Here is a 20,078-nt window from a genome sequence, read left to right on the forward strand (position 1 = left end):
GGCAAATTGATGGAGCTAGAAAGCATCATATTGAATGAGGTAACCCAGAAAGACAGTTATCATATATACTCACTCATAATTGGTTTATAAACATAAAACAAAGAAAACCAGCCTACAAATCACAAACTCAGAGAACCTAGACAACAATGAGGACCCCAAGAGAGACATGCATGGATCTAATCTACATGGGAATTATAAAAAGAGAAGCTCTCCTGAGTAAAGTGGGAGCATGGGGACCATGGAAGAGGGATGAAAGGGAAGAGAATGGAATGAAGGGGAGCAGAGAAAAGTGTACACCTCAATAAAACCAATAAAAGAAATTTAAAAAAGAAAATGAAAAAGGAAATACTAAGTGTGGAAATCTTTAAGCAGAGATGAAAGAGAATAGGGGTTGAGGGAGTATCAACCAGTAATAAAGATACAAAAAACCCAAAAAATAAACATTTCTAATTTTTCCAATAGAAAATGAAAGAAGAAAATCAAAGAAATGAGAAAAATTAAGACAGTGAGGGAGTACATACAAGAATTAGCAGTGTGCTGGATGAGACTGTTATTAAACTAATATTCATTAGTTGAACAAATGACTCTGGCTTGAGAACAGAGTTAATGTCCATATTAAGAAAGAGCCCCTTTTCTCTGTTTCTATACATCCAATGCACATTTTTAGTATAGTCAACAGTTGATGGAGGAGAGTTATCTGTCTATGTTTCTTTCATTGGTTAATTAATAAAGAAAACTGCCTTGGCCCTTTAAGAACAGAAAATTAGGTAGGTGGAGTAGACAGAACAGAATTGTGGGAACAAGGAGGTAGAGTTGGAGAGACGCTTCAGGCAGTGACCATAGTGAGACTCCATGCTGCTCCTCTCCGAGATGGACGCAGGTTAAGATCTCTCCTGGTAAGCCACACGTCGTGGTACTACCCAGATTACTAAATATGGGTTAAAGAAAGATGTGAGAATTAGCCAATAAGAGGCTGAAACTATGGGCCAGGCAGTGTTTTAAAAGAATACAGTTTCCGTGTAATTATTTCGGGTGTAAAGCTAGCCGGCGACTGGGCGGCGGGAACGCAGCCCGCCGCTTCACACTACAGATTGGCGCTCCAACGTGGTGACTAAATCCACTTAAAAACCTTGCCCACTTGGGATTGGAAAGAAAGTTCTCTGAGACCATGCCAATGGCTCACTGCTCCCTTCCTGCACCTGGGCAGATGGCGGAATCAGGCTTAGGCGAGCGGGACAGCGTTTGCGGATTCCTGCCGCCATAGAGAGAGAGGTTTTTCAGACTGCTCGGTGCTCTGCGTGTCAGATTTGATTGTAACTTGGATGAAAAGAGTTTCTGTGCTGCACGCTCAGTCTCAGAATTAAACTGCTGAGTGCGGCTCCAATGTCGACTGCTGTGTGCCTGGAACTGTGTGCGGCCCAGGGGCACCAAATGACTGAGGCAGGAGCGGCTTTGGCTCTGCTCCGCCATGCTGAATTGTGCTGACCTCAGGCAGGAACTATCGTAATTACCATAATAACAGCGCAGTTAAGGTTTAGACTTGGCTGTAAACAGGTACTGTATTACCTCTACCTGGTGCAACTTAAGTTTTTAAGAAGTGGTTAACCTTTTAAGAAGTGCTCCTGGATAGTAAAAAATTACAGATTCACAATAGGAAATATTCAGACATAGAAGGCCTTTAAATGGCTCACGTAGGCTTAAAAGAGAGAAAAAGAAAATATAGAGAATAAAGTTAATGCCTTAAAAAAGGGGTAAAGTCTTTAAAGAGACAGAATAAAGTAAAGTGATAGAGTGAAAATAAGCCACGTAAAAATGGAAAATTCACAGAGAGTCTGGATTATGTATTTTGTTGTGTTTTCTTTGATTTTTTTGACTGTAAAGGAGCTAAGTACAGAGAGACATTTCATTATATGGGCTGCCAGTCTAGACCAGAATGGACATTTTAATGGTATGACTTCAGGATTTGGATCTAAGAACATGATGCTTTGGAAAAGAGTTTCTTCTTTTGTTTTCACAGAGGATGAGACTCTGTGGATTGCTTCTATCCCAATATGGTATGATAGACCACGCCCTCCTGAAAGGTTGCTGTGAACATCTTCAAAAAATTACTTCACTCAACTGCCAACTGAGAGGAACCTAGCACACAGGTTACACCATGAAAGACCTAAATAACAGCGCCCCCATTCAGCAGGAAGCAGTTTGGAGAGAAAAAACTGCGCCCATTTTCCCAAATATTGCTTATAAATGTTCTTTTACATTTAAAGGGGGAGATGATATAGATATGAATTTGCATTGGTATAGATTTTAAGGTCAATTTTGTTATATGTATATGTATTTCTGATCTTGATTAAGCTATTGTGATTGTAGTTCATTTTAAAAACTGTAATGTATAATTAGGAAATATAGGTTGTTAATGGATAATCATTGATAATAGTTAAGCTTGTAGTCAAGTTATTAGATTTTCTAGATATGTAGAGATATATTTCAGTTAGATAAACATTCTTCATATCTTTCAAAGGCTGCAGAATATGGCATTTAATGTTTTAATAACTTAGGGTTTTTCATGACAATGAGACACGTCTGCTCCTGGCAGCACCAATCTACTTCGAGAGGAAGATGGGTATCGAAGAGGCTACTTATGGAGTTTGTTAGCCATTTGGGCAAGAAACTGCACTTGCCTGGACTGTTGCATAAACTGGACACAAAGAACCCGCAGAGAGAGGACTGCTGAACTTGCCTAAAGGTGAGATGGTCTTTCGGGGTTCCTGATTCATGAAAGAGTCTGCGAGACGTTCTGCAGGACACAGCAGAAAGTGACTGAACTGTCTTTGGAATTTTTCTGCTTCATGGAAATGTCTGCTGGATACTGTGGGCCTGAAGCCCGAAGATGGATGCCCCAACGGTACAGAGGAACTTTGGGTGACTGTCTAGGCAGCGAGTTGTCTCTGTCATTTCTAGAGTTTTATAAGTTACTTATTTCTTGTTTACTTAGGTAGCATTGTATCCTTCTGGAGTCTTTGATGGAGTTGAAGAATAAATAGATAGTTATAGCTTTCCTTAGTTATGATAAAAGATAAAATAGATTTAAATATTGTAACTGTAATACTTGCTTGATAACTGTTTTGTTATATGTAATTTTGCTATGTTAAAGTTGAAGCCTTTCTTTTTTGTTTAAACAGATAAAGGGGAAATGATGGAGGAGAGTTATCTGTCTATGTTTCTTTCATTGGTTAATTAATAAAGAAAACTGCCTTGGCCCTTTAAGAACAGAAAATTAGGTAGGTGGAGTAGACAGAACAGAATTGTGGGAACAAGGAGGTAGAGTTGGAGAGACGCTTCAGGCAGTGACCATAGTGAGACTCCATGCTGCTCCTCTCCGAGATGGACGCAGGTTAAGATCTCTCCTGGTAAGCCACACCTCGTGGTGCTACACAGACTAAATATGGGTTAAGGAAGATGTGAGAATTAACCAATAAGAGGCTGAAACTATGGGCCAGGCAGTATTTAAAAGAATACAGTTTCCGTGTAATTATTTCGGGTGTAAAGCTAGCCGGCGGCGGGTGGCGGGACGCAGCCCCGCCGCTTCACACTACAAACAGTAAACGATGGTCCAAATACTGAAGTACAAGCAAGGCATGAGAAAGACATGATTAAGAAACCATGCAAGAAACTTTTTAAACAGTGATGCTGACCTTGTCACATTGGATACTCTAAGGGATTCTACTCAGAGAAAGAGCTAGTGTAGAGCATGGGAGGAAGGGGCTTTAACTATGGTTATCACTACAGTGGACATCTTAGCCCTTTTAAATGCTGACATCTACACTAACAAATTAGCATTTGCTTTTTAAGTAACTGCCACAAAAGTTTATACAATTACTTTAATTTTAAAAGTTATTTTACTGGGAAAGTTTAATTTTCACTTTCAGTTTGGTTGCTCACCTTCCTGGACTTAGGGGGAGCTGGGAGGACCTTGGACTTAACACAGTGAAGGGAACCCTGATGGCTCTTCGTCTTGGAGAGGGGTGGAGTGGGGGTATGGGTGGAAGGGAGGGGAGGGAAGGGGGAGGAGGAGGGAAGGAGATGGAAATCTTTAATAAAAAAAATGAGGGAAAAAAAGGATGAACTCACACTCCCTACTTGAAAAAAACAATTTCTTTCACTGTGTTCTTTCAATTAAATCATGAGCACTCTGTCCATGCTCAATCTTTTCCCATCAGTTTTCTACTAAAGAGTACAAGTCTTTTCTAGGAAAACTCACTATCCCATGATGCATTGTCTTGGTTCTTGCACTTGATGTAGAAGTGGACAGCCTACAGTTTCATGGTGAGCCTATTAATTGTTCCTGAGGAACTGGAAGCAACTTGGTGAGTTTACTTTCTAGGTTCATTTCTCTGCTGTCAGAAAGCATTTGAGCAAATTGGATCTGTCATGACTTGCCCTCTAACTACAAGATTTCCTACAGAATGACAGGACTTGAGGGATTCTATATATGAGATTTCACATAAATTCTAAATAGTTTGTGCATTGTATTCCCTGAGCTATATTTTGTATACATATTCCTCCTTTTTTTCTGAAGAGGGGAGAAAATACAAAAATATTAAATTGATCAGTGTATGTTAGCAAACACAGCCCTGGGATACCATGCTTTATATCTTAGTATTTATACCATAGGTTCATTGGCTCACTTTTAATAGCCTTGTTAGGCTCTGCAATAGAGATGGTGATCTTCCCCTGTATAGGAGAGTGCTCAACTCTTACACAAAAGGCAGATGAAGAAAGACCCATCACTAATGGCAGGAATTCTAATGTCTCTATATTATAAGCTATCAACAGTCTTCCTCCTGCCCACTCTGACAAACCAACATTCCTTGGAGACAGTAGAACTTCTGTAAGGCTGTTAAGCTAAGATTGACTAGCTGGGTAACTAGCCCAAACAAGAAAAGCTTGTGTCTATTATCAGTCTGAGGCTAATAAAAACTGCCTTAGGGAAATGCTCATGGAATTTGTGTCATTTTTTAAGGTGCCCCTTGTTACTCAGGTTTAAATTACAAGTGACTGTGAGCAATCCCGTGGATGATATGAATGTGTTTTACACACAGGTGTCTCTGAGATTGACTCCATGAAACATTGCTAACTGCCCATTGCCACAAATAGCACATAATATTCACATTGCTCCTTGGCTTACAGCCCCTAGATTTCTATGTCCTACAGGAAAAACGGTTCTCGCCCTAAGATATAAAATGATAATAGTTACCTGCTTCATTTGGCTGCATTTCTTTTGTAGGTTTAAGCATTTGAAGCTCTTAGCTCTGAGCCTTCTAAATTCTAAGCTCTTCATTTTCACCTTTTCCTAGGTCTATAGTTTGAGATGCTGCCAATAAGTCTTCTTCACACACTTCATCTTCCCTTTGTAAATTTTCAGTTCAGAGAAGAGGTGTGAGTTCACAAGTGGAGCATCTTCGGCTGCTCTGGGTAATTTGACATCCTCATGGACTAATGGTGCTAACTGATTCATGCTGCTGTCCTGATGGCTCTGTGCCATATGTGTTTTCTTGGTGTTGATGGTACAAACTTAGGCAAAAAGAAGACTTAAGATTAAGATAAATTTTAATCTATGTGATTTCTTCTTGATAAAATTAAAACATATAATCCAACACATATGCAAAATTGTTTTGCTGACTCAGTTGCTACCCTACCCTTTACCTACCTAACCTCAAGCATCACCTGTCACTGAGTCCTGTGAAGGAAAGGATGTGAATTTTAAAGACAAGTTCTTTAGAAACATAGAATTTCAGATACTAAAACAGATTCTGAGGCCTCAAATACTTAGAAAATAATACACATGTCTATAAATTCATATATAAATAAATAAAAATGATAAGCATTTTGACTGTGAGCTTTTTGAGTGAATTTGATATATGTGCTTATGAATAACTATACCTGCACACTTATAAATATATGACTACAAGAAATAATATATCAATATTCAAAATAAAAAATTTTGTTTGATATGTGTTTGTGAATGTAATTAAATATAATGTGATTTTTCCATTAAGAGATAGAATCACTTCTTAACCTTTTTGCTAAGACCAGTATAGTACCTGTTCTTATCAATTTAATATCTGATATATCCTCTATTCGAGGACAACATATTAAATGAACTTTTGAAATTACGAGTTGGAATAGGAGCTTACTCTATCCACTCCACACATCAATCTGTTAAACTTTTTAAAAACAATATATATAAAAAGAAAATTTTTATCAATATATTTAATGTAAATTTAATACCACTAGAAACTTGAATTATTTTATGAAACAAATATTATACTTGTAGCAGCTTTGTTTGTCATAGCCAGAACCTGGAAACAACCTAAATACCCCTCAACTGAAGAATAAATATGAAAATGTGGTACATTTACACAATGGAGTACTATGCAGCAGAAAAATAATGACATCTCGAAATTTGCAGGCAAATGGATAGAACTAGAAAACATCATATTAAATGAGGTAACCTAGACCCAGAAAGACAATTATTACATGTACTCACACATAAGTGGTTTTTAAACATAAAACAAAGAAACCCAAACTACAAATCACAATCCCAGAGAACCTAGACAACAATGAGGACCCTAAGAGAGACATACATGGATCTAATCTACATGAGAAGTATAAAAAGACAAGCTCTACTGAGTAAACTTGGAGCATGGGGACAATGGGAGAGGGTTGAAGTGGAGAGGAAAAGAAAAATATAGAACTCTATAAAATAAATAAAAAAAGAAAACTGAAAATGAAATAATGTATAAAAGGTAGACTGTGGCACAACAGTTAAGGTACTTCTGTGTGACAACATTCTTTTAAAGTTTCTGCAGTATAAAACTTAAGTGGATATCCATGTTTGTAGTGATGTTCCTATACTTGTCTTGTTTTATTTAATCAATGCATGTTTACATTAAATATTTTAGGGTTGACTTTTAATTTGTTTTAATTATAGGAAGCAACTTTGGTAGTAAATGTCCTTGACATATCCTTGTCCTTAACCAAATGATAATTACAACACTGTTTAGCCAATAACCTAAGCATATTCCTAGTTAACCCTTACATTTTAAATTAACCCTTTCTATTCATTTGTGTGTCACCAAAAGGTTGTGAGTTACTGGTAAGGTTCCAACATTTTTCTGCTTTGGCAGCTACAGCTACATGGCATGACTCTCTGACTCTGCTCTCTCTCTCTCTCTCTCTCTCTCTCTCTCTCTCTCTCTCTTTCTTTCTCTCTGAAGAACAGTCTAACCTTCTTTTTGCAAGTTTAGAAGTCATTTTTTTAAGTCCTACATATCCAGTCCATACAGCATATATGGTAAGCAGCCCAGGCAAAGGCAATTCCTTGCCCAAATGGCTATCCTTGTAACATTGAAGACAAATTTTATAATGAGTTTCTTTTATGCCCATTAACCTTTCTGAAGTAATTGGTGCTGTCAGAAGCAGACATGTCTCACTATTGAAGAATGTCTAATTTTTAAAAATATTTTAAATGCCATATTCTGTAGGTCTTTGAAAGGTTTGAAGAATATATATCCATCTGAAATATATCTCTGTACATTTAGAAAACCTAACTAACATGACTGCAAATTTGACTATTATAAATGACTATTAATAAATAAGCTATATAAACATAATACCTCAAACAAGAATAGAAATATATATATATAAATATATATATATATATTTCAGCCTGGCCCTACCCTATTCTGACCTGCCATAGGCCAAAATGGCTTCTCTATTAACCAAAGGTAATAAAACATATTCACAGCATACAGAGAGAAATCCCACATCATGACTACTCTAGATTATGAGTTCTCTCTATCTAAAGAGTAAAATTCTTATTTGAAGAAGTTATAAAGTCTTAAGAAAAATGGCTTTTCCACCAACTTTGTTGAAATGAATCAAAGGTCAGAGGGCTGACCCTTAACCATATTTAACACTTGTTCTGAGGCCAGAGTAGAGTTTTATTCTTACAATTCCATTTCTAAAGCAGTAATGATATACTCAGTTAGTCAAAGATTCCTCAAGTGTAAAGTACGGCCAATAGCTTATTAAAAAGAGTTATTTTCACTGAACACACAGTACAAGGTACTTAAATATTTGCACTATAAATATTTATTTTAATATCCCCTGGCAGATGAATAAGAACTCTAGAATAATGAAAATAATAGAAAACTATAAATAAGTCCTGATGCACCTTTAAACTGAGGTTTCTCTACTTGCCTACTGTACTAATTTTGATTGTATGACTTAATCTGAATTTCCTCACCTACAAAATTTGATTAGAAGATTTTCTTGGTATTTTACAATTTTACATAAAATAATCATTTTTTTCTACTTTCTTTCAGGTATCCAAAACATTTGTGAGTCTCAAGAGTAGATAACACTCTTAGGAGTAGGACCCATGCCCAGCAGTAGGTGGCCAACACAAAATGAACTCAGTGGTATCTTTTGAGTTTCCTTGCCTCATAATGCTAAGTTGGGGCATTTGATTTTTATCCTTATAGGTCCTTTGTGTACATATTATTGTTTCTGGCTTTGTGTTTATAGGGAATTCCTACTGGTGTGAATTTATGTGTCTCTGCACGTTTATCCATTTCTTGTGCTTTTTCTTTGACTCCTTTCCTTATTTCGTTATGTTCCAATGTATTTGTTTTTGTTTATCTCATTTTATTTTTATTATTATTCTTTAGGTGTTTTTTTTCTAGTGAGAGAGAGAAAAATGATAATATCCAGATGGGAGGGGAGGTAGAAAGGAACGGGGAGAGTAGGAGGAGAGGAAACTGTGATCAGAATATATTATTTATGAAAAATCTATTTTCAATAAGTAAATAAACAAATGAACCAGAGTGGTGGAAACTTATCACTCTGTTTCATCCTTAAAACTTCTAATGAGACCTTCAGGACCTGATTGTTATAATGGAAAACATTTCCCCAGTATTTTAAGATGCCGTCATCTTATATTAGTCATCATATTTTGACATTAAAGTTTTCATTTTTCTCTTCTGGTGAGGTTGATTTGATGCTGTTATTTAACACAAAAAGGATACATTTAACCATTAAGGAAGTAGTCTTCTATTTATTTGATATTATAAAGTAAAAGAATCAAAAAGCACAAATGCAGCTGGATTAAAAGTATCCATGGGATATGTGAGGTTGTACGTATTTCACTACAGTTCATGCCGATTAGTCATTACTTGAATTAATAATTGCTTTCACTTATTTTGCCAAACTAATTAATAAACTATATACAGAGAGAATTTTTCATTATTATAGAACACTAGAAGATTTAATGTCAAATAATGCCAGATTAAATTATATATGTGTGTGTGTGTGTGTGTGTGTGTGTGTGTGTGTGTGTGTGTATGTGTGTGGTTTTTCGAGACAGGGTTTTCCTGTAGTTTCTAGAGTCTGTCCTGGAACTAGCTCTTGTAGACCAGGCTGGCCTCTAACTCAGAGATCCACCTGCCTCTGCCTCCCGAGTGCTGGGATTAAAGGCATGCGCCACCACCGCCCGGCTAAATTATATATATTTGCTCATGCATCTGTGTATTATGTACATGTTTGCACTCTTGAATATGTATATATAGGTAGACTTGTGTAGATGCTCATACCTCTATACAAACAAATAACTCACCCAAGATTATAATGCAATAAAGCTTCCCCAAATCTTATCTCTAAGCAAAGAGATGCTACACGCAGTATTTTCTAACTGATAACTCAAATATTTTCAACCCATGTTAGTTGTAAAGGTGTAATGCCTCTTTTTATGTTAGTCATATAAAATCCCTTGGATTTGAGTGGCTTAAGTACTTACTGAGACCACATTGTTAAAATATTTATTTTATTGTATTCTACCGTATGCATCTTTTCCTTTCCCTTTTTTCTTTGTAATGTTATATGTTTTGGTCTATGGTTGCACAACAAGCATCCTTAATAGCACAAAGAAACACATGTCCATCTTCTCCCGTCAGAGCTTGGATAAAGCTCACATGAGTTCATCTGATCTAGCTTTTCCTATTTCCTAATCATTGTGTTCAACTAGTGAAGAATCTGCATTTGAGCTCACTCATGTTGACAGAAGAATTCATTTCCTTCCTAGTCCCTTGTCACATGGTCATGTCCATCATTCATAATCTAGAGTGATTAATGTCACCAGCCGTGAACTTTGGATGTGCTGGCATAATATGAGATGTCATTTTAGTATGAATTTTTATTCAATTATCCTTAGTCATATTTACCTTTGTCAGTGACTATCAGTCCTGAGACAGACTCTATAGAAATGTTTTAAAAAGCAGGATTTTTTTTGCTCCAAAAATTAAATTAGTGTTGACTCCTCATGAGTTTTATGACCCATGGGGTAATTTAAACATTTACACTGACTACTATTTTTACATATCTAACTAACAAGTGTTTTATATATACTTATATCAAGAAATAATGTGGGTCTGACCCCATCATTTCGTGCTCAAAATTTGTAAGTACTGTTTGAGAATAAGAATGAAGATGTGTTCTGACTCTCCATTACCTTCAAAAAAGCTTGTAAAAGTAATAAAATTCAAACCATGGGAACCTGCAGACCATGTAGTGATTAGATAACCCTAGCAATGTCTAAGATGAAGACAGATGGCAAACTCCATCAAAAAAAGACAAAGGGTGATTAGGGGAACTCATATAGTAGAGAAGGTCTCCTAGAAGTATAAAGGGATAAATCATTTAATACGAATAATAGCAAAAGTTGCAATCAAACCTTCTGAAAAATTATTGAAGGAAAATGAGCAATAGAAATACAAAAATGTAGAGGACTGCTATAGTGCCTGAGAAATTACATCAAAACAATAGCATCACATGTACAAAAAGGAATGGCCAATAAAAATTAGGAAAAAATATCAATTTTACTAGTTAACATAAACTGGAAAGAGAAAATTACCTAAAATGATCAAAATAAGGACATCTCAAAGAATGTTCAGAAGTAGGGGGGGGATAAGAGAACTAGAAAGAAAGAGAAAATCTTTTTATTTTAAATAAGGAAAAGTCTGGTGTTAATTTGAGTAATTGCCAAAGAAAGGAAAGTAAGAAAGATAAAAGGTAAAGTGGGAAAGAAAGCATGATTAATACATGTGGATAAACAGGTGCATGGAGATGGACAAGAATAATGGATAGGATCTCATAGATGCCAAAGATGATCCTGGAAAGAGACAGGAGATGAGATGATCCACACAGACATGATTAGGTATTTGAAGCATTCTAAAATCTAAAGAGCTTGGGTTGGGACCCCAAAATAGCAAGAATTATTTTTTCTTTCTCTTGAGACAAGGTCTCTCTGTGTAGCTTTGACTGTCCTCAAACTCACGGTACAGACCAGACTGGTCTTGAATTCAGAAAATTCTTCCTGCCTTTGCCTCCTGAGTGTTGGGATTATAAGCACCACCACTGCCCTGCTACAAAAATTCTTAACATGGAAATACTTTAGAAAACTGTCATATTCATACAACTGCTGAAAAACTAGTGAGCATAAGGAACTCCTCAGCTTTTTAAAACAAGCCTTTCTCAAGCCTTTGTTCATGGAGACATGCTATTGAGCATATTCTTTAACATTAGGAAAAGGATAGAGATGGTTTCAAAGAAAAATTAATAATACTGGGACCACATCAAGAGCAACTCCTCCATATGAGGCAACAGAGTCAAAAAGACATTAAATACTTAAAGAAAAATTGTGAGCTCAGGATTTTAAGGTAAGCCAAACTAGTTCTCAATCACTGCTGTAAATGTGCAAGAGAACAGAGAATATTGATCTCAAGATTCTTCCCTAAGGACTTGTTCAAGAAAGATTCAAGCAAGAATTAAAGGAAACATTCAGAATTTCCTCTCTGTGAGACTATGGATAAAGCAATTAAATACACATAACCATAAAGACAGCATCAATAAATAGGATAACACAGCCAAATACAATGAGAAGTTATTGTTCTCTGATAATAGGAAATCTTTTTCAGCTAACAAATAATGAGTAAGGAAGGATATGTATATCATACAGGCTCACTTCCCCACGGGATGGAAATGAACATGAAAGATTATCAATATCCAATTCAATTATTGAGAAAGGGAAAAAAGAATGAGGAATTTACTAATTTCATTACTGTACTAAGTGGTAGATACTACTGATGAAATAACACTGCATATGTATAGATCAGTATATAATACATATTATAAAAACATGTATTTAGTGCACAATGAATTATTTCCTAGTAAATGGACCTGTATCTAATTTGATTTGATAACAAATGGTTTAGAATAATATTTATATCCATTCCCTACACACTCATGTTCCTGATTGCCTACAATACACACACACAAACACACACACACACACACACACACACACACACACACTACTAAATCCATAACTCCTAAAATCCATAGTTTTAACTTTTGTAAATAGTAACACTATCATTAAGAAGATCTTTAGCAATAGTGGAGAGGGTGCCTGAACTGACCTTCCTCTGTAATCAGATTGGTGAATATCGTAGCTGTTATTGTTAGAGAATCTTCATACAGTAACCGATGGAAACAGATGCAGAGATCTACAGCCAAGCACCAGTCCAAGCTCTGGGAGTCTAGTAGATGAGAGGGAGGAGGGATTATATGAGCAATAGAAGGGTCTAGATCATGACATGGAAATCCACAGAGAAAATTGATCAGAGGTCTTGAAAGCTCAGGGTCTCTAAACCAACAACTAGGGAGCTAGCATGGAATCTGACTATGCCCTCTGAATGTGGGTGACAATTGTGTAGCTTGGTCTGTTTGAGGGGCTGCCAGCAGTGGGACCAAGATCTATCCCTGGTGCATGAGCTGGGATTTTGGAGCCCATTCCTTATGATGGGATGTCTTGTTCAGCCTTGTAGGGAGGGGTTGGTCCCGCCTCAAGTTAATGTGCCAGGTTTTGTTGACTCCCCATGAGAGGCCTTATGCTTTCTGAGGAGTGGGTGGGAGGTGGGTTGGGGGAGAGCTGGGTGAGTGGGAGGAGGGGGGAGGGGAACTGTGATTGGTATCTAAAATAAATAAAATTAAAAAAATAAATTAAATAAATTAAATTTTAAAAAATTAAAATAAAATTAAAAAACAAAAGAAGTCTCTAAATAAATCAATAATAACAATACAATGCATAGGTATAATACTTAAAAGTAAAGGGTATAAATAAGATTGTAAATGGCAAAAAGAAGCAAAGGCTTCTTTCTGTGGAAAGGGAAAGGCATATATTGGTTTTGAATATGAAAATTCATTTTCTTAAAGCTGTCAATCAACAAAGGAAAGTGTTTCTGGGATCACTGGAGTCTTCTTGAGGAAAAGAATTCTGTCAACACTTTTAACCAGAGTTTATAGTTTGAGTGGGACGTTAACTAGCAACATTAAACACAGAAAACACTCAAAGAGTGACTGGACTATGCTGCCTCGGGGTGAGGAGCAGCCTAGTGGATTCTGCATTGTGGGTTTTAAAAAGATTTTAATTCATATTTATGAGTTGTGTGGCATATTCATCATGTAAAGTGACCCTGTTCTGTGTCAAATCAAGGAGGATCAGATTTCCCTCTTTAGGTATTTTCTCTCTTGATTTTTACAAAAAGGGAAGAGTATCAGTAATATTGTGATTATGTTAAGTCATGCATTGTAGACGAGGCTGGCCATGCATTTGCAGCCAGGCTGGCCATGTGCAGAGGCAACTGTCCTGACTTAGCCCCCAAAGTGCTAGGATTACGGGGGTAAGCCACCTTGCTTGACAAAATATTTTTTATTAAAATTGGTGAAAAGTTGTTCTTCTTTATATGACATATATAGCTAAGAAGTATAAATAAACAATTAATTTAGAAAATCAGCCTTTAAAAAAAATCTCTAAGTCAGGAGCAGGTTGAATAAGAGTTAGGTTTGAACATAATTGTGTAGAGGGGGGCTCCTTCCTGGCTTGGGTATAGTAATCACATTACTTCATACACAGGGACTGCGCCTCTGAGGGGGACTCCATCCCAGAAGATGAATGTACTGAATTATACTGTAGATGTTATGGATATCATTTGGATTACTATGAGAAAAAGAATGGATAGTTGAGAGACTCATAATCATTCCAGGGAGGCATAAAAGATTGATCTAAATCCTAAGTTCTTCCATAAACAGCACCATGCCGAGAAAATACAAATGCAAAAGCCCATCAAGATGCATGAAAAGAAAACAGCTCCTGAGAGGCTGATGAGAAGGCGCCTTGGGGAGCAGGCTGCCTACCTGCTGGATGGAGATCACTCCCAGATTAAGCACTTTCCATATGATTAAACAAGAATGAAGGGGAGAGGAAAATGGGAGCCCCCTCTAAAATGAGAGACAGACATGCCGAAGGTTACTCCAAGGGGAAAGAGAAAACACATCAGAGGGAATGCTTTCTGACTTCAGCTTTGCTGTAGCGAGCTTTGTAAGAAAAACAACAACAAAGAAATTGTAAGGGCAGTGGGATTACGTTTCAAGCGAGCCATGCCCACATGCTGAACTGAGAGCCACACTTGCTCCATGTTTAGTAGGAATAAAGAACCCCTAGTGCCCACAGTCTACCATGTTGGGTGTTTTCAACAAAGGTGCCTTCTGGAGGAGAAAGTGAAAGAGCAAGTGGACGATTTGCAACACCAGAACACGATTTATTTAGGGTAAATATACCCAGGTGACCAAAGATCCTGAAAATGGGTACGAGAACACAGTCTTACTCAGAGATGGTGTGCAAGTTACTTTATATAATTATTGAAAACTACAAACCAATTAAACACACCTTCATTCCTTTGATGGGCATAGACAGGACCAAATAGTATTGCAAGTCCATAATTGCTACTGCTACTTAAATACATTTTCTTAATTTAAATGTTACAAAAGAAGTGAAACTCCCAGACATGTTGTCTCCTACGATGACTGGGAAGATAGAGAGTATCATCTATCAGGATGTCAGGACAAATAATTGAATATGAATCTAATCTAATCACCTCCTTACATTACTCTCATATTTAACACTATTAGGAAGACAAAGTAAGCTGAGTATTGAAGAAAATTGGTAACTACTAATTTTGTTATCTATTTGATGATGTTTTAAAATAGTCATCTGATGCAAATATTCATATAATTGTGGTTGAAATAATATTTGGGATCCACCTTGGGTTTTTAGGATAGCTACTTTGACATCTGTGATCACCAAGATATGGTGACATTTCTGCATGCCAAATACCAAACTCTTTGCACAGATGACCGTTTTTCCTTGGTCAGAGTTTCTGACATTTCAGATAGTGGTATTTATAAAATTTCCATTGTGTCTACAATAGTATTACATTTTTCTCTTGGCAGTAAATGAAAGCAAGTGACTATCCATGACCTACTAGTATACAATTCTTCAGCACGGTTGTAATGCATAATCAGAACATTTTCAGAAAATATGCAATCCATATATTTAATGGAAGGTATCCATCTTTGGGAATAGTATAAAATTATTTTCCCCTTTGGGGAGGCTATTACCTGAATGAAGGCATTTAATCATAGCTACAGGGTTATAGAGATGGAAAATAGCTCTGAATATGGAGGTAACGTCAACCTACAGAAGACCTTGGAAAGGGGAAGACAGCGGGACCCAAATTGCTACTTTAAAAAAATGGGAAAAACAGGTAAGAATATGTCTTATTTAAACTGTGTGGGTTACAAAAGAGCTGCTATAAAGGGTGGAACAGGTCTTCATAAGCTGGTCTGGAGGTGTTCTCAGGGAGCCCCACTGAGAAATAAATGGAAGGTCCTAAGGATTCAGCAGAGCAGGAGGCAGTAACAGTAGCCCCACCAACAGTCTGTGTCTGGGGAGCTCAGATGTTTGCCAGGTACTTTCAGCCTTTCTGAGTGAAGAAGTCCTGTTTACACTGAGGACCAGACTCTGCTTTCATTTATTTAACCACCTGCTCATTCAAAAGTATTCACGGTGCATAGACTCTGAGGAAAGGCAGAAAACCTCCAAATAAACTTCTAGTCAACAAATGGCAATACCAAACCACCACAGGATTGTGTACAAGGTTCAGTGAGGAAAATATGAAATTCTTTACAAGTCATCATATCAAAATAATCCTTTGCTAGCCTCAGAGGTTTAGACAAAGTGTTCCCTGGAAAACGACCTTGTACTTGAGGTTTGAAGGGTGAAAGGTTCGCTCTGGTCTAACTTGTTCGAGGTCAAGGGACAGGGGAGTAAAGCTGCTTCCACAGGAGGCCAAGCGGACTTCAGGATAAATAGTCAAGAGGAGAAGAAAGCTAAATTAAGGGCAAGAATGGGACCTCTCAAACCCTCATACCTCAAGCTGTGTTAAGGAGGCTGAGTTTTATTTAAAGAGCATCAATCAATCAAGGTACTAAGTAGATGTGAAGTGTGCTCACAGTTAGGTTTAATTCAGTGATTCTAGCTTCAGCACTGAGAATGAATTGTAAGGAAGACAATATTAAGTGTGCAGGTAGACATTACAAACATCCAAGCAAATGTGGTAGGAAGGGAAAAAGGCTGGGGAGTCCAATCTGAACTGGAGAGAAGGCTCTTAGAGAGAACCAGAATTCAGTTCCCAGCACACCACCGTGGGCACTTGCATGCAAGTGAAATAAATAAACAAAACAACAATGGATCTAAAGACTATAGAATATTTTGTGTAAAAAGAAAAGTGAGTAACCCTGGAGCTAAAGATAGTTCTGAAAAGTGGGGTGAGGATTAGAAACTTTTGGGAACAATTGAGTAAAGGAGGAAAACAGATAATCAAAGAGGGAACAGTTAATACTAGAAATACTAGATTTCTTATTTCTAAAACTTCAATGGGGGGTGAGTTTGCAGAGATGAGAACATTAAAAGAAAACAATAAATATTTAGAGAATATAGTTTCTGGTTTGGTAAAGCGGCCATTGAGGGTTCTCTTCAAAAATACAAAGCTTCATTATCCCTGGATAAGTTTCTTCCAGAAACAGGCATGGTTTCCCTTTTACTGATCAGGTCTTAAGCTGTTTGCTCCTGCCCAAGTATGTACGACATGACTGTACCCTTAGGGTTAACCTGCCTGCGATGATGGTCATTGCTGTGGGTCACAGGAGTCATAGCTAGGTGGGAATTTTAGTTGTTTCTCTCCTCGGGAAGCTTGCATGTCACTTTCTGGCACCATGAATGCTAGGCTTCAGGGAGGAGGCTTTCAGAATAGTTTCAACTCAGGTGCCTTTGTACCCTGTGTCTTAAGAACATGGTTTTTCATCAATTGGACTTACTCTCCACCTCTAGGGGTGGAGGGGAGCCAGGGTAATAGCAATAACTTGGGAGTCTTTTGGACAACCCTGACCAACAACTCAATAGAGTACTTCTCATGCCTTATGATGGCAGTCTTTGTTATATGGTCTTTGACTCTTGGAATGAACATTTTAAGCCCAGATAGGAAAATTTAATTATACTCTATTTATATATCAACTTACATGTATTATAGATATTTTTAGGTTTATAGTTACTAGTATGGCTCCTGATGACTTTTTAGACATCCTTGCTGTTCTGTTACCCTCCTTCTTCTGTGTTCGTCATCTTCTCTCCTCCACACCTGATACATCTACCGTACAACTCCCACACCTAAGACTCAAGGACCACTGCAGGTGAGGGGGCAGAAAGAATGTAAGAGCCAGAGAATCAGGGGGTTTTCTGTGAAACTGTGTTTCCCAGAAATAACAGAAGAGACACTTGGGAAGCTCACCAACACTGCTGCCTAAACATGAGCTAAACAGGGCCAACAATAGACATGTTAATGTGGATGGATCAGGAGGCCCCAGTCCTATATAAAGAACTACAGGCAACCAAGGATGTGGAAAGTGAGAGAAATAGTCTTCCCCAGAGAAGCGCAAACCAACTGATTATCCAAAATCAAATGGTTAGCCCCGAAAACATATGTACAAGGAACATTATACCAATGATTTAGAAATGTGTGTGTGTAGCATCAATTAATGAGAAGAGAAACTCTGAATTTGTAAAAGAACAAATGGGAAGATGGGAGGGTTAAGAAGGAATAATGATGTAATTTTATCGTAATCACACAAAAAAACAACTTAAAAAATTCCATTTGAAGGTGATATTTGACCTAAGACATGTTGACTTTTGGATAGCTTATTGAAAATGTCAGATGGACAGATAAATATAAAACTATGTAGAACAAACAAAGATCCAGATATATGAGAGTCATTAGCCATATGGTAAATGAGGCTAGAGACATAAATCAGATTTCCTAAAGGGAAAGAGGGTGTGGAAGAATCTCAAACTGAAGCTGGCAGGGAGGATTGATTTTGTATCTTACCAGCCTATATTCTAAATTATTCTGAGTTTCAGGAATATTTAGATATGTAATACATTTTTCAGTTTAACAGTTTTCTCTCTCCTCTGCCACGACCCTTAACACATTTTTATTGCCTGCTGACTTTGAAGACATTTGAGTTTTCATAATGTCTGCTTGAAAGAGAAAAGAATGTCGGATAGTCCTGAACAGTTTCATTATATTGTCCATTTGCATGGAGACAGAGCCCAGAAAGGAGACCGTGAAAGGAAAGGAATTGATGAGGGTTAGCAAAGAAATCATTTTAAAGTGTTATATCTTTAATGGGAAAATTTATAAAATCATATTATAAAATGATATTTTCTCAAAGATACACACTATAGTATCTGAACCATAATCATTTATGCTCTGTAGAATATAAGTTTTAAATTTTATAAGCGCTTTCCTGATATGTAAAGGATATAAGGTTTATAGTCTAGTGCAGAAACAGACATTTAAATGATGTACAAAATTTCTTTAAATTTCACCTGCATTTTACTGCCTCTCTGTCTAATTAGAATACTCTGACCTTTAAATATGATAGAAATTGTTTCATTAGGCAATCACATGTGATTCTTTATTTCTACAGGGTCTAATTTTGAAAACTGGGAAGTCATTACACAATTTCAAGCATCACCATCTATGAAAAGAGAACAGGGAATGAGAAGTATTGAAAATGTGCAGAAGCACTTGACTGAATACAAGGTATTTTTCTATGATAGCACAAGACATCATATGGTGATAAAGGCTCATCATCTAGTTGCAACCTTTATAATAAAGCTCACAGTGGCATTTGTCCTTTCCAAACAAATTCCTCTTCCTCAGCTGTAGACAAAGGCACTGTGCTGAGTTCAGTGCATTGACTCATGATGAATATCCAAATGAGAAGCATGGCAATACCAAGCCCATGACAGTCTTCCATAGTTGCCGTCACTCTCCTTTGTTTCTTAGTACTGTATTAGGTAGATCTGTCATTGAGAGCACCCACTCAAGAGCAGACAATAGGTACTCAGGGCAGGAACTCCGTACTGCTTCTTTCCAATGCTGTGTCTCTGTGAAAGGTTATGTCTCAACAAGGGAAACAAACCATCTCCTAGAGTTGGCACTGAGTGAAGCTAATTACTCCAAGTTGCTATGTAATGCATTTGAATGTGTTTCCACTCTTCTTGGGTATGCAAGTGGATTACTGGGTCTTATTTTAGTGGTCCACTCAGTATTTTGACTGAGTTTCATTAATGTGCTTTTAATAATATATGTTCTTACATATATAGAAATGAGGCAAAATATAAACTAAAACATTGGAGGGTTCATGTCCTACAAAGTTTAAAATCATCGCTTGGGATAGGGTGAGAAGGAGTGTCTTCTGCGTATGAAAGCCAGAGGACCACAGCGTTTGCTCACATACCTTTCAGGCCTCTGCAGACCTTATTACTCACAGAAGTGTATTTTATTCCAAACATGATGTATGCCTTATTGTGACTGTGCTTGACGCTATTAACTATAAAGTCATCTCCAACTGTTTGGAGCCACAGCTTTTGCTTCATATGATCCAGCTGTACCAGGTCTTCTCTTGTTTTCGTTATCCAATTACTGTGTTTTGTGTTAGGATCTCCATAGAAGTCACTGCATTACCAGAGTGTCTGAGCATATTAGAAATGCAGAATACCA

The 20,078-nt window shown here is 37.1% G+C and overlaps 1 pseudogene; it reads left to right on the forward strand.

Moving 5' to 3' along the window:
• The first annotated feature begins 6,063 nt into the window (after window positions 1-6,063).
• Window positions 6,064-6,227, forward strand: LOC119820172 (annotated as a pseudogene).
• The last annotated feature ends 13,851 nt before the right edge of the window (window positions 6,228-20,078 follow it).

This window comes from Arvicola amphibius, chromosome 7, assembly GCF_903992535.2.
Source record: "Arvicola amphibius chromosome 7, mArvAmp1.2, whole genome shotgun sequence".
NCBI lineage: Eukaryota > Metazoa > Chordata > Mammalia > Rodentia > Cricetidae > Arvicola > Arvicola amphibius.